Source organism: Loxodonta africana, chromosome 16 (genome assembly GCF_030014295.1).
Source record: "Loxodonta africana isolate mLoxAfr1 chromosome 16, mLoxAfr1.hap2, whole genome shotgun sequence".
Lineage (NCBI taxonomy): Eukaryota > Metazoa > Chordata > Mammalia > Proboscidea > Elephantidae > Loxodonta > Loxodonta africana.
The window spans coordinates 78,415,311-78,430,271 of NC_087357.1; the positions used below are offsets into that span (position 1 = coordinate 78,415,311).

At 44.7% G+C, this 14,961-nt stretch overlaps 1 long non-coding RNA gene across 4 annotated transcripts in view; it reads right to left on the reverse strand.

The window, feature by feature from the left end:
• The window catches only part of LOC111750337 (uncharacterized), a 54,486-nt gene that overhangs the window by 16,834 nt on the left and 22,691 nt on the right, over positions 1-14,961 (reverse strand). For all 4 annotated transcript variants that reach the window (XR_010318142.1, XR_010318141.1, XR_010318143.1 and 1 more), the window contains exon 2: positions 10,023-10,127. This is a non-coding gene — a long non-coding RNA (uncharacterized LOC111750337). The remainder of the gene's footprint in view (positions 1-10,022; positions 10,128-14,961) is intronic.

Sequence of the window (14,961 nt, forward strand, 5' to 3'; positions counted from 1 at the left end):
AAGGTAAACTGAGGCTCTGAGAGGCCAAGTCACCCCTCCCAGCAGAGCCAGGACTCAGTGGGAACCTTTGACTCAGCTCGGACCCCTTCCATTCTCGTGCATTACCTCATCCCTTTCAGATCTCTGAGGTGGTGGGGGTCAGGGCTGGGGCCAGATGGAAGCAGCCGAGACCTCAGGAACCCAAGCCAGAAGCTATGTGGCCATCCGCAGGCACTCAGAGCTCCCCCGCCTATGGGCCTGACAGGGCGAGGCCAGCAGTGGGTTTGCATGCCTGGGAGGTTCACATCCTTCAAACAAACACATCCATGAGGGGACTGGGCTCCTCCCTGGGACTGAGGCCCTTTGCTTCTGATTAGTAAGCTGTCACTGACCTGGAGACTGGCCAGTGCTTCCTGTGAAGGGAGTATCTGATGCCCCCACCAGCTCCAAGATGTCTGCCCCGAGGGCCTCCCCAGCCCCCACTCCAGATGTTGGGGCCCTTCTGTGACCACTATCTCTAAGGCAACAGGCCTGGGAGTGGTCAGACTTTGTTCCAGAGAAGTCTTGGGGAAATGCAATCACTGTTTACATATCCTTGTGGATCTCAGATTTAGAACCGACTAAGTAGATGTATTCTGGAAACTACAGAGGGCAGGGCTGGGCCCAGGGAGAGAAGACATGGGAGGAAGATTCCAACCCAACATGAGAAGACACTTCTGGCAGTTAGAGCTGTCTCTAGAACAAATATGGGTTCCTCTGTGTATCACTGAGCTCCCCGTCATGGGAGGTGTGCAAGCCAAGACTGAATGTCACCTTGGGCAGAGTCAGGGAGGGAATTGCAGCAGGACAAGTGGATCGGGCTATGTGATACTCAAAGTCCTGTCCCAGGCCTGAGCTTCCAGGTCTCCGTGCTCCTCCTTTTCCAAGCTTTACTTCCATTCCACTCTGTTTCGTTTTGCAAGGACAGCGGTGGTTCAGTGCTGGAAATCTCACCTTCCACCTGGGAGACCCGAGTTTAATTTCTGGACGGTATAGCTCACGTGCAGCCCCCACACATCTGTCTGTGGTGGCTTGGATGTTGCTATGATGCTGAATAGGTTTCAGTGAAACTTTCAGACTAAGAGAGACAAGGAAGAAAGGCCTGGTGATCCACTTTTCAAATTCAGCCAGTGAAAGCCCTGTGGATCACAACGGTCAGGTCCTGTTGCCAGCGACCAGCACCACTATGTTTTGTTTTAACCCAGTTTTAGAGAATACCAAAAACCAAACCAAGCTCAGTGCCGTCGAGTTGATTCCGACTCATATACGTGATAAATGCTGCTGTTTGCTTCCCAGCATCCTCCCCCCAGCCCTGCTTTCAGGAACAGCTGCCATGCAGTTCTGGTGGGACAGGCCCCATCCCAGCATTAGGAGGGGAGTCAGGTTCAGTAACCTTTGAAAAGTAGCTAGCGTGAGGCAAGTGATAAATAGTATATCTTGCCATGGAATCGCCTGTGAGTCATTAAGACCCCATGTGTCTCTGCCAATCACCATGATCCCATCTCTGGCCACAGTCACTGGTTGCTGGGTGGGGCAGCCAGGGCAGAAGATTCGCTGGGACCCAGACTTCGGTTCAGGTGTGGCGTGAGACCTCAGCAGGGCAAACCAGAGAGAAGTCCAGGACCGCTGCGCTGGCTGTGGGAAGGACTGCCCCCTCCCCCAGGGGATCCGGCTGAGGGGGCACGCACCTCGTGTTGCACGTGCTCTTGGTGCCCCGCCCATAGCCCCTGACCCCTGTCTAATCGTCAGGTTTTGCTTTTTTTTTCTCTTTTACTGGAGCCTTTTTCTGGATGCACCTGAGCCAGGAGAGATGTTCCAGGTGCCCAGCTCCCTAGCCCTTTGTGGGATCACTCTGATTCATGGTTCTATACTGTTTCCCCAAATCCCTCAGTAGGATTGCACTTTAGTTTTCCAGAGTGTGGGGTAAACGACCTAGTTTTACCCTAAGTAAGGTGGCCTTTTTCCTTGGCTCCAGAGAAATAATCCTCGGAGTAATTGGAGTGTCTTGATCTGGGACTTCCAGGCTACACCTGAAGATTTGTGCAGGAGAGTGGGGGCTGGCCAGACCAGAAAAGATTACGTGGGGGGCCAACATCCACTAGCCCTGCGAGGCATAATTTAGCTTATCATGCAGGACTGGTCAATAAAAGTCCGGCCGGGACCCAAGGACTCATAGAACTTCCTGGTGGATGAAGGGAGGGTGGCGTTCCCTCTCTGAGACACGGCAGCTCCACACGGGAACCTTCCCAGGCCTCACTTGTACATCTCTTCTTTACAATGATCCTGATTTTTGTCCTTTACTATCGTAAAACTAGCAATCCTAAGTATAATATCTCCTGTGAGTTCTGTGAGTCCTTCCAGTGAATCAGCGAGCCCAAAGATAGTGCCTTCTTAACACCTGAGGTCTAACCTAGCCCTGGGTGGCTAGACTACAACAGAGCATTCTATGTGGGTGGCTGGCGTCAGAAATGATGTTGAAGTGGGAAAGTGGGGATATGATGGACCCCCACCTTCTGGGAACTGGCTTTAGGCTGGTTCTTTTCCATGAAGCTACTGTCACATAAGGCAATTTTCTAGATAACCTTTATGGGCTGTGTCCCTTCCTATTTCATGTCCCCGTTTTTCCTACCAGCGTTTCCCGGGATCACCTCCTAAATAAAGAGCTTACTCTCAAATTCGACTCAATGGCAACACACACTCTCAAATTCTTGTCTCAGGATCTGGGGGAAATCGAACCTGAGACAACTGGATTGTGGCTGACAGCCACCCTGAGGCCCCAGTGGGAGCCAGCCTAGGGATGAGGCCAAAACTGTGAGAGAAGGCAGGGCAGAGAGAACAGGAAGTGGGTCCCTGGGGACACTGATGAGCTGCTGGATCCACCCTCACTTGAAGTGAGCCTTACCTCTGGGCGTCTCATCTCCCTGAACAGCAAATTCCTTTCCTAGCCTAAGCTGATTTGAGTTTTCTATTACTTGCAATCGAAAGCATCTTAACTGATAAAACTCATAACATGGAGAGTTAGAAGTATGGCCTTGGAGGCTGCAGGGTGGACAGTGAGTGTTTGATGAGAACGCAGGGAGACAGCTTGCCGCAGAGGACAGAGTCAGAAGGACATGAAACTCCCAGCTGGTTAGTCACCAGTTAAGTGCTTGAGTCCCTTACTGTTCCTCCATAAGGCCTGCTTATGCTACTAGCCTATCAGGGTTATTACGAGGATTGAAAAAATAGTATTTGATGAGCAGTTAGCAGGTAGCCCGTGATAAATAAAGAGTATACCAATGCTGCCAAGTCGGCTCTGACTCGTTATGACCCCCCTGTGTGTCAGGACAGAAGTCTGCTCCACAGGGTTCCCAACGCTGATCTGTTGGAGGTAGACAGCCAGGCCTTTCTTCTGAGGCACCTCTAGGTGGACTTGAACCTCCAATCTTTTGGTTAGCTCCAAATAAATGGTAGGTACCATTAATAGAAGAACAGAAAGGAGAAAGAGAAAGAGACAAAGGAGAAGGTGGTGGGGGACTAATCTGCGCCCTGGAAGAGTCTAGTAAACAGAAGTTCAGAGTGGGAGGGGGAACAGGAAATGGTGCAGTCAGCTGGAGAAGAGGGCCTGTCGTGGGAATGAGGGAGGTGATGACAGCAGCGTACGTCTACAGACGCTTCCTGAACACCAAGCGCTATTCTCAGCCTGTTTCACGAATTCACTCATTTAATCTTTACAAAAATTCTATGAGGCACATGTTATTATCACCACCCTCACTTTACAGAAGAAGAAACTGAGGCACAGAGAGGTTAAGTAACTTGCCCAAGGTCTCACTGCAAGTGGCAGAGCCAGAGTAGAACCCAGGTGGTCTGGCTGCAGAGCCCACATTCTTAACCTCTGTGTTAATCTGGGAGCCCTGGTGGTGCAATGGTTAAGCTCTCAGCTGCTAATCAAAAGGTCAGCAGTTCAAACCCACCAGTGACTCCGTGGGAGAAAGATGTGGCATTCTGCTTCCATAAAGATTTACAGCCTTAGTAACCCCATGGGGCAGTTCTACTCTGTCCTACAGGGTCGCTGTGAGTTGGAATGGACTCAGTGGGTTCTTGGTTTATGCTGAACTGACTCTTTGCAGTCTCAAGACACAGTTAATGCTGCAGGCGCTGAGTGGCTTTCGTTACAGGGCGAGGCCTTTGGCCCTATCCCAGCAGCAGTAAAGGATTATTGGCACAGGCCTGGAGACAGGGAGAACATTCCACAACCCCCTGGTAATTAGTTGGATGGCCACGGAGTTGTCTTAGGAAGCAGTTTCATTCCATCCTTTCCATGGGAACAAAACCGCCTGTAGATCTTCCAAGGGGGAAACCAGGAGTCGTCAGAGAGCTGGGAAGCTGTTCTTAACTCCAGTAGGCAATGAGTTAATGAAGTAGGAGGAAGAATGAAGGTTAAAACAAACTCTGAGGAAAACTTCTGAGTGGTTGTGAGACCCGAAACTGCTCTGGTTGGGGAAGCCGGGAACTTCTTTCTCCAAAGAAGGTGCACTTTTACTCATCAAAAAGTACTTTAGGGGATGAAGGAATGCCACGAGGCCCCTCAGAAACGAACCAAAATACCCCAGGAAAGGAGACACGTGCTGCGATGGTGAATTTTACGTGTCATTTGGTCAGACACTAGTCCAAACGTTGCTGTGAAGGCATTTTGGTGATGTGATTAACATTTACAACCAGTCGACTCTGAGTAAAGCGTGTTCCTTCCATTCTGTGGGTGGGCCTTATCCAATCCATTGGAGGCCTTATCAGCACAAACTGAGGGGTCCCAAGGGAGAAGGAAGTCTGCCTCAGGACTGTAATATAGATATCCTGCCCATGATTTTTGATTTGCCAGCCCTCACAACCACATGAACCGTGAACCAACTCTTTGAAATCTCTTTCTCTCTCCATGTACATATGTACACCAAGAACCAGCTGCTATCAAGTGGCTTCCGACTCATGGCAACCCCATGTGTGTCAGAGCAGAACTGTGGCCACAGGGTTTTCAGTGGCTGATTGTTCGGAAGTAGGTCAGCAGCCCTTTCTTCCAAGGAGCTTTGGGTGGATTAAAACCTCCAACATTTCAGTTAGCGGCTGAGCACGTTAGCCGTTTGCACTGCCCAGGGACTCTCTCCCTCTGTCTGTGTAGACAGATAGATAGACAGACAGACAGGTAGGTAGATAGATAGAGATAGGCAGGTAGATACACAGACAAACAGACAGATAGATATCCCCTGTTAGTTCTGCTTCTGGAGAACACTGACTTATACACCTGCTTTTCCAGTTTCAAGTTACACAGTTGTCTTGCCCTCCACAAAAACCTTACACAAAGATACTTTTTAAGCTACCAGATAAGTACATAACAGTTACCAAAACCAAGAAGAGGATATATAAATGAACCAGAAACTTCACAGAATCTTTAAGAAATTTAGAACAGGTGGGATCTGATCTGCAGAGGGAGACTATCTTAGTTATGTAGTGCTGCTATAACAGAAATATCACAAGTGGATGGCTTTAACAAACAGAAATTTATTTTCTCACAGGTTAGGAAGCTAGAAGTCGGAATTCAGAGTGCTGGCTCTAGGGGAGGGCTTTCTTTCTCTGCTGGCTCTGGAGAAATGTACTTTTCCTGTCTCTTCAGCTTCTGCTTCCTGGTTCCTTGGAGATCTTCATGTATCTTGGCATCTATCTTACCCAATCTCAGCTTTGCTTGTTTAATCTCTTTTATATCTTAAAAGAGATTGACTCAAGATGCATCCTACGCTAACCCTGCCTAATTACCGTAATGAAGACAACCATCCCCAAATGGGATTGTAAGCACAGGCATAGAGGTTAGAATTTACAATACATGTTACAATACAGGGACCATGGCAGACAGTGCGTGTGGCTGCCGTGTCTGGGGTTGCTTCAGGGAACAGCCAGAGATAATTTCTTGGAATTCAGGAAGGGGGCTTTGTTTGGAGACATAATTTGGGGAGTCCTTAAGACAGGCTATAACTGAAGGCACTGAGCGAATGAAATCACCCAAGAAAAAGAAACCCTGGTACATAGAACGAAAGAGATAAGGAGACAGGACATTAGGGGGTGGACAGAGGGAGATAATTCCATTCAGTAAGCAATCATTTAGCCCAAATGCAAAGACAAGAAGGCAGGACGGGACAGGAAAACTGGATGAATGGAAAAGGGAACCAGGGTGGAGAAGGGGAGAGTGTTGACACATTGCAGGGTTGGCGACCAATGTCACAAAACAATTTGTGTATTAATTATCTGAGTAACTAATTTGCTCTGTAAGCTTTCACCTAAGCTTTCACAATTAAAAAAAGAAAATAAAAAAATCCTCACAACTGGAGCAATAAACAACATCATGATAAACAGAGAAAATACTGAAGTTGTCAACGATTTCATTTTACTGGGATCCATAATCAACACCCATGGAAGCAGCAGTCAAGACACCAAACGATGTATTGAATCGGGCAAATCTGCTGCAAAGACCTCTTTAAAGTGTTAAAAACCAAAGATGTCACTTTGAGGACTAAGGTGCTCCTGACCCAAGCCATGGTATTTTCAATTGCATCATATGCATTAAGAAAGCTAGACAATGAATAAGGAAGACTGAAGAAGAATTGATGCCTTTGAATTATGGTGTTGGTGAAGAATATTGACTATACCACAGACTGCCAGAAGAAGGAACAAATCTGTCTTGAAAGAAGTACAACCAGAATGTCCTTTAGAAGGAAGGGCGAGACTTTGTCTCACGCACTTGGACATGTTACTAGAAGCGACCAATCCCTGGAGAAGGACATCGTGCTTGGTAAAGTAGGGGGTCAGTGAAAGAGAGGAAGACTCTCAATGAGATAGATTGACACAGTGGCTGCAACAATGGGCCCAAATATAGCAACAATTGTGAGGATGGCACAGGACTGGGAGTGTTTCATTCTGTTGCACGTAGGGTCACTCTGAGTCAGAACCGATTCAATGGTAGCTAACAAAAACAACAACATATAAGACCAGACGGACAACAGCTATTCTAGAGCATAAGGACAGAAAGTTGTTGGGCAGGGAGTTTAAGTCATTGGGAGTGAAACAACTAGAACAGAAATAATGAGAAGGTTGCCACAATGTGAAGGATGTAACCAATGTCACTGATCATTATGTCTAGAAATGATTGAATGGGAGTGGGGTTTGCTGTATATAATTCCACCAAAAATAAAATATAAAACAAGAAAACTCCATAGAGTACAATTCTGTGCTGACACAATGTGGTCATTATGAACTGGAGTCTACTGGAAGGCAACTGGTTTTGGTGGTCCTAAACTTAACTGCCTCTCTCACTTCCCCCAGAAGGTTTGCTGCAGGGCATTGTTTGTCAGGGAACCAAGAAAGAATTTGGCAAACTAGAAAAATATTTAGTCTCTTCAGTTTATTCATGGGGTTCTTCCTCTCTTTGCCCCCTGCCCCTTGCTCCCCCATTTGTGTCACCTCCCCGGGCTGAGCCATATCCAGACTGACTTGCTCTGAGGCCTCTGGCTAAGAATGTTGAAACAATCCACCCCCCTTCTCAATAGGTTGGGCTTTCAAAGCCCAAAGGAAGGAATCATCAACGGCAGGTGGTTGAGACTCAGACACTAAATGGGACACGCAGTGGTAGAGAGATTTGGAGGCAGAAGGTCTTCTCACATGACTGGAGTCACAGTGACCATGATTTTACTAATGCCGGCTTTACCTACCCAACCCCAGGGAGACCAAAACTCAGCCTCTAAGAAAGGAAAGGAGAATATTTGTGGTAAAATCAGTGCAAAAACATTTTTTAAAAAATCATTTAGGAGGTGGGGTGAGTCCCCAGGGTGGAATGCAGAATATGACAAAACAATTTAACTGTATCACAAGTGTATGAAACAACCCCCTGAAGGGAAGTTGCTGACCTAGTAACTTTGGAAATAAGTGGCAACTGTAAGACTAAAGGCAAAAAAAAAAAACAAAACTGTATATAAGCACTGAACTCTAGCTGATAAAACTGCTCCCTAAAGGGGTCCAAGTTAACAATTCTGATACCACTGTATGTGTGTGCTAACCCATTGTCATTGATGTGAGTCAGTTAGGACTCATAGTGACACCATAGGACAGGGTAGAATTGCCTCATGGGGTTCCCAAGGCTGTAATCTTTACAGGAGCAGACTGCTAGATCTTTCTCCCAAGGAGTGGCTAGTGGGTTCGAGCCACCAACCTTTCAGTTAGCAGCCAAGCACTTAACCACTGTGCCACCAGGGCTCCTTACATGTATACTGAAATCAAGCAATTGATGTGGTCCAACACCTGACTAATAGGAGTACCGGAACAGAGTTAAGAATATTAAGGAGGAAATCCTCAAAAAATAATTCAAGAAATGTTCCCAGAATTGAAGGTCATGAGTTCCCAGACTGAAACGTCTCACTGAGTGCTCTGCACAACAGATAAAATAGATTCACACCAAGAAGACAACATGATAAAATGATAGAATACTTGGGTAAAGAGATGCAAGATTACAGAGGTAAAAATCAAGTTTTATTAAAAGAATCAGTAATCAGAATGGCATTAGACTTCACAACAAGCACACAGTAAGCCAGAAGGCAGTGTAGGAATTCCTTCAAAACTTTGAGGGAAAATTACTTCCAAACTACCAGTTGAGTGTGAAGGTAGTTTAAGAGCATTTTTCAGACAGTAGCCTCATATGTCCCTTCTTCAAGAAGTTACTAGAGGATGTGCTCCAGCAAAATGAGTGTGTAAACCAAGAAAGAGAAAGATTTGGGACCCAGCAAACAGGACATCTAACACGAGAGAGAGACAGGGACGAATGTGAAAGGAGATCCATGTTGATATCTGAGCCGTGAGCCCAGAGAGCAACCAGCCAACCAGGAGCTGGTCAGAGGGACCCAGGAAGGATTTCTTCAAGAAGATGAAAATGATAGGTTACCGAATATGATCGAACACACTGAGAGGAAAGATACACAATGGAGTTAGCGTGTCGGTGGATAAAATAAAGAAAAATGCATATGACGTCTTAAAAACCAATGGGACCAAAAGTTAATTATTGATTTCAGGGGAAAAGTACTGTTCAGAAGAGGAAAAGTAATCTCGGCATACCTCGTGGCTCAGCCGTGGAAAGTGTTTACATAATCATAACGTGAATCCTGAAAATCATTGTAACCAAAATTATGGAACAACAATCATGGGAGGGTGGGACCAGCACAGGAAGAATGTGTGTAGGGGTGTGGGGTAACGGTGGGGAGAGTGTATGTCAAAAAGACCAGACCCTCAGAAGTCAATTGATAAGGCTTAAAATGGAAAATTCAAGAAGTAACAATACAAACAAGTTGTTTTGAAATATAGAGGTAAATATCAAAGGATTGTTTAAAAGAGTTAAAAGTGGTTGCCTCTGGGGAAAAGGAAATAGTGGCAATAGGCTGGGAAGCTGGTTTTTGTCGCAACAAAAGAATGATTTGACTCTTTAATTATATCCCTGGATAACTTTGCTACAAATGAAAACAACGATTGAGAAAAAGATAAGCGGAAAGAAGGCTCACACATACGCTGAGCACCTGCTCTGAGCAGCACTGTTCCAGGCACCTCCTCATGTTTCATCTCACTAAGTCCCCACCACTCTGAGGCGTGTGTCACCACCCCTATTATCTGGATGATGGGGGCAGTGGCACTCAGTGGTAGAATTCCATTCCTAATCAATGCTCCTCTAGTGCTGCCACCTCCTGTCCACCAGTGGAGGATTGTATGTTGCCAGGGTGCTGAACAGATTTCAGCAGAGCTTCCAGACTAAGACAGAGTAGGAAGAAAGGCCTGGCAATCTACTTCTGAAAAATCAGTCAATTAAAACCTTATGGATCACTAATGGTCCCATTTCATTGTGCATGGGGCCCTATGAGTCAGGGGCCAACTCGACAGCAGCTAACAACAACAGTAACAACATTACCCAGATGAGACCACAAAGGCCAGAGACACTGAGAACCTACCTGCAGATATACATCTAGCAAGAGCTTTTCAATCCAGTCCATCTCCCTGCTTCCACCTCTTTGGGCAGCTCTTCCCAGCGCATTGTTTTTCTTCCGAGTTAATTCCTGCAAGGAAGAAAGGCTAGTTGCTTCCCCAAAACCTTCCTCCAGCCCCTGCTGACTCGGGACATAACTCTGTGAGTGGTTAAATTCAATCCAGGTGGAAGGCTCCACTTGGCTCATAAAGGAGCCTTTGGGAGCGCTGAGATTTGCAGATAAGCCTTGGGGTGAGGGAGGAGGAGGACAAGGAAACGGGAGGGTGACAGAATAGCAAAGCTGGGTGGACAGTCAGGATGAGTTTGAACTTGGTGGGGCAGCCTCCCCCATAGCTATGAGGCCTGTTGCCAGTGTTTGGGGCCTCGAGCCACCAGGCCAGAATCTTAGAGTCAGAGACACATGGACTCCATCCATTCACAAATTCCCCAAACATTTTGAATGCCCACCTAGTAGCAGGCACTAGAGTAGAAGCTGGAGATACTCTGCCTTGAGGGGTTCGCAGTCTAGCAAATGAGACAACAAGACAGACAGATGGATCATAAATAAACATTACAGTAGAGACAGGTACAAGGGACAGTTAGAGGACAAAAGAGAGAGTCACAGTTATGGAAGAATTGACATTGGGGTGGGGTCATGAAAAATAAACAGGTACCTGCCAGGGAAAGAAGTCAGGAGGGGCGCAGCACCTCGAATGGCTGTCATATCATAGAAGTGGTGTGGGAAGAAGCCTTCAGAGTTATTTGGAAGAGCCCCACTACAGCTTAGCCGGGCTGGCAACAGGGGATGTGGTGTCCATCCCTAGTCTCTCCTTTTCTAAGCTGTGTGACCCCAGGAAAACCACTTCACCTCTCTGAGCCTCAGTTTCTTCATCTATTTAATGGGGTAAGATAGCTTTTTAAATAAAAAAAAGCAACATGAAAATAATACATTGAGTTTTTTAAATGAACTACTACATACGTGTTTGCTATGAAAAACAAGTTTCCTGGTCCAACCTTTCCTACACTTGTCTCACTTCCCAAAGTCAACTTCTTTTAGCTATTTGTATGTGTGTTTATTTAGGTGTTTAGCCTCCATAACTCTAAATGAAATGTTTATGAGCCTATTTCTTGGTTTATTGACTTTAGGTAATGTCTACTGACACCATAGTATGAAAAATGAGGATTTAGTTCACATAAATTCCCTCTTTCTTCTCTGTTTTATCTGTCTGTCTCTCTATCTGTCCATCATCTATCTATCTTCCTACCTATGTCTTCTATTGGTTACATTTGAACATTTAAATAATGTACTTATATTTCTATTATTTTTATCAACTCTATTTAATATCCCAACAACCCTGTATGAGGATTAGGCTATTAACTATTCCACCTTTTCCTCTGATTCCTCCCTCTAGCTTCACTATTCCAACAGCTATACAATTTTTGAAAAAAATTTTATTGTGGTGAAAACATACATTCTCCAATATAACAATTTCTACCTTTACAATGCAATGGCATTGATTGCATTGTTAGTGTTGTGCAGCCATTATTGCTTTGTCTTTCCAAAGTGTTCTGTCACGGGCCAAGATGGCGGAATAGCCAGATGCTTCCAGCGATCCCTCTTACAACAAGGACCCAAAAAATCAAGTGAAACAATTGTATTTATGACAAGCTAGGAGATCTCAACATCAAAGGCAAAGTAAGAAAACAGACTGAGCGGCAGGGGGAGAGAGAGGTGGTTCAGAAGCGGAGAGGAGTTCCCTCAGGCACCATTCCTGGGAGCGGCTACAGTGGGCTAGTAGTATGTTCAGCTGCAGTTTCCTCAGGAAGAAGCAGCCAGCCACACAGCCTACTCACACCTCCGGACCCAGAGAAGAACGGCGCTCTCAGCACAAACTAAGTACTTGTGTATATTTTACTGCATCCCCCACCCCCAAGCCAGCTTCTGTGGCTGTTGATTTCCCTGGGCCTGAGATAGGCCCATTTGAGCACTCTGAGCCATGCTCCTGGCCTCAGAGAAGGAATAAATTCACATCAGGGGGAAAAGAAAATTTGCCAGTTCCACTAACCGGGGGAGCTCAGGGCAAAAGTGCCTCCTGTTCAGGCATAAATGGTCTGTGGACTTTGAATAACTTTTGCCACTGCATGGATCTGTGTGGGCCAATTTCAGGAGAATAGGCCCTTGTTGGCAGACTGCAACTGTTTAAGCTGTGAGGTGGAGAGGTGGGTGTTTGATATTTGACACTGCTTTTCCTATTAAAAAGGGTCCTCACCTACCCCCATCAGGGGCCTAAGGACTGGTGGCTCCATTCAGGTCACCCTGCCACCTGTGACAGGGGTCCAAGGATAACTGGTACCTCCCAGCTCTTACAACCAAAACCATTGGGTGCCCGTGGTCCATCTGCAGAACCCACCCACCTGCACGCTCTAGGGAACAGGGACACACTTTCCTCAGAGACATTTGGGGGACGATTCTCAGCCCCCTGCCTTGTTCAGAGTGGGACCCCTTGCTGTAATCAGACACTGGTATATACACCAATCACCCCTGCCCCTCTAAGACTGTAGGACAGAGCCTGTACCACACACTTGATGATCAGCTACCTAGAAACCTGAGGTGAATTCATACAAGAAAAGTGAACGGGCTCCTAGACTGATATACCTGATAACAGCTCTAGCCATCTGGGTTCAGGACGTCAGAGCTCCAAAGGTGAAAATAATCAAGCTGGCTCACTCAAGCAACGCACTTGGGGAAATCAAAACAAAACAAAGCAAGAAACTAAGATACAGTAAGCAAACATAAAATAAACTAATATAATAATTTATAGATGGCTTGGGGAAAACAGTCAATATCAAACCACATAAAGAAACAGACCATGATCACTTCAACAAGCTCTCAACACAGAGAATCAAAGGATCTTCTGGATGAAGGTGACTTCCTAGAATTACCGGATGCAGAATACAAAAGATTAATATACAGAACTCTTCAAGACATCAGAAAGGAGATCAGGCAATATGCAGAACAAGCCAAGGAATTCACAGTTAAAACAGTTGAAGAAATTAAAAAGGTTATTCAAGAACATAAGGAAAAATTTAATAAGCTGCAAGAATCCATAGAGAGAGAGCAATCAGAAATTCAGAAGATTAACAATAAAATTACAGAATTAGACAACTCAATAGAAAGTCAGAGGAGCAGAATCGAGCAAGTGGAAGGCAGAATTGGTGACCTTGAAGATAAAGCACTTGGCACCAATATATTTGAAGAAAAATCAGATAAAAGAATTTAAAAATTGAAGAATCCTTAAGAATCATGTGGGCCTTTATCAAGGGAAATAACCAACGAGTGATTGGAGCACCAGAACAGGGAGGGATAACAGAAAATACAGAGAAAATGTGGAAGATTTGTTGGCAGAAAACTTCCCTGGTATTGTGAAAGATGAGAAGATATCCAAGATGCTCATCGAAATCTACATAAGGTAGATTTTAAAAGAAAGTCACCAAGACATATTATAATCAAACTTGCCAAAACCAAATATAAAGAGAATTTTAAGAACAGCTAGGGATAAACAAAAAGTCACCTACAAAGGAGAGTCAATAAGAATAAGCTCGGACTACTCGGCAGAAACCATGCAGGCAAGAAGGCAATGGGATGACTAATACAAAGCCTTGAAGGAAAAAATTGCCAGACAAGAATCATATATCCAGCAAAACTGTCTCTCAAATATGAATTTGAAATTAGGACATTTCCAGATAAACGGAAGTTTAGGGAATTCATAAAAACGAAACTAAAACTACAAATAAATACTAAAGGGAGTTCTTTGGTTAGAAAATCAATAATATCAGGTATCAATCCAAGATTAGAACACTGAACAGAGCAATCAGATGTCAACCCAGACAGGGAAACCACAAAAATAAATCAAGGTTAAAAAACACTTAAAACAGGGAAACAGCGATGTCGTTATGTAAAAGAAGACAACATTAAAATAATAAAGAGAGACTAAGAAATGGAGTCATAGATCTTTCATATGGAAAGGAAGACAAGGCAATATAAAGAAATAAAAGTTAGGTTTAAACTTAGAAATATGGAGGTAAATATTAAGGTAACCACAAAGGAGACTAGCTATGCTGATCATCAAAATAAAATACAAGAAAAAAATAGAGACTAATAGAAACAAAATCAACAACAGTGAATGAGAGGAAAAGACAATAAAAACAGATAAACTACTCAGCACAAAAAATTAAGTGGGAAAAAGAAACTGTCAGCAACACACAAAAGAAGACATCAAAATGACAGCACTAAACTCATACCTATCCATAATAACGCTGATTGTAAGTAGACTAAATGCACCAATAAAGAGACAGAGGGTGGCTATATGCTGCCTACAAGAGACACACATTAGACTTAGAGACACAAACAAACTAAAACTCAAAGGATGGAAAAAAAAAAAATCAAGCAAACAACAACCAAAAAAGAGCAGGAGTGGCAATATTAATTTCTGACAAAATAGACTTTAAAGTTAAATCCACCACAAAGGCTAAGGGGGGGCACTATATAATGATTAAAGGGGCAATATACCAGGAGGATATAACCATATTAAATATTTATGCACCCAGTGACAGGGCTGCGAGATACATAAAACGAACTCTAACAGCATAGAAAAGTGAGATAGACAGCTCCAAAATTATAGTAGGAGACTTCAGCACACCACTTTCGGTGAAGGACAGAACATCCAGAAAGAAGCTCAGTAAAGACACGGAAGATCTTAATGCCACAATCAACCAATGTGACCTTATAGACACATACAGAACACTCCACCCCACAGCAGCCAAGTACACTTTCTTTTCTAGTGCAAAGGGAACATTCTCTAGAATAGACCGCGTATTAGGTCATAAAGAAAGCCTTAGCAGAATCCAAAACATTCATATATTAC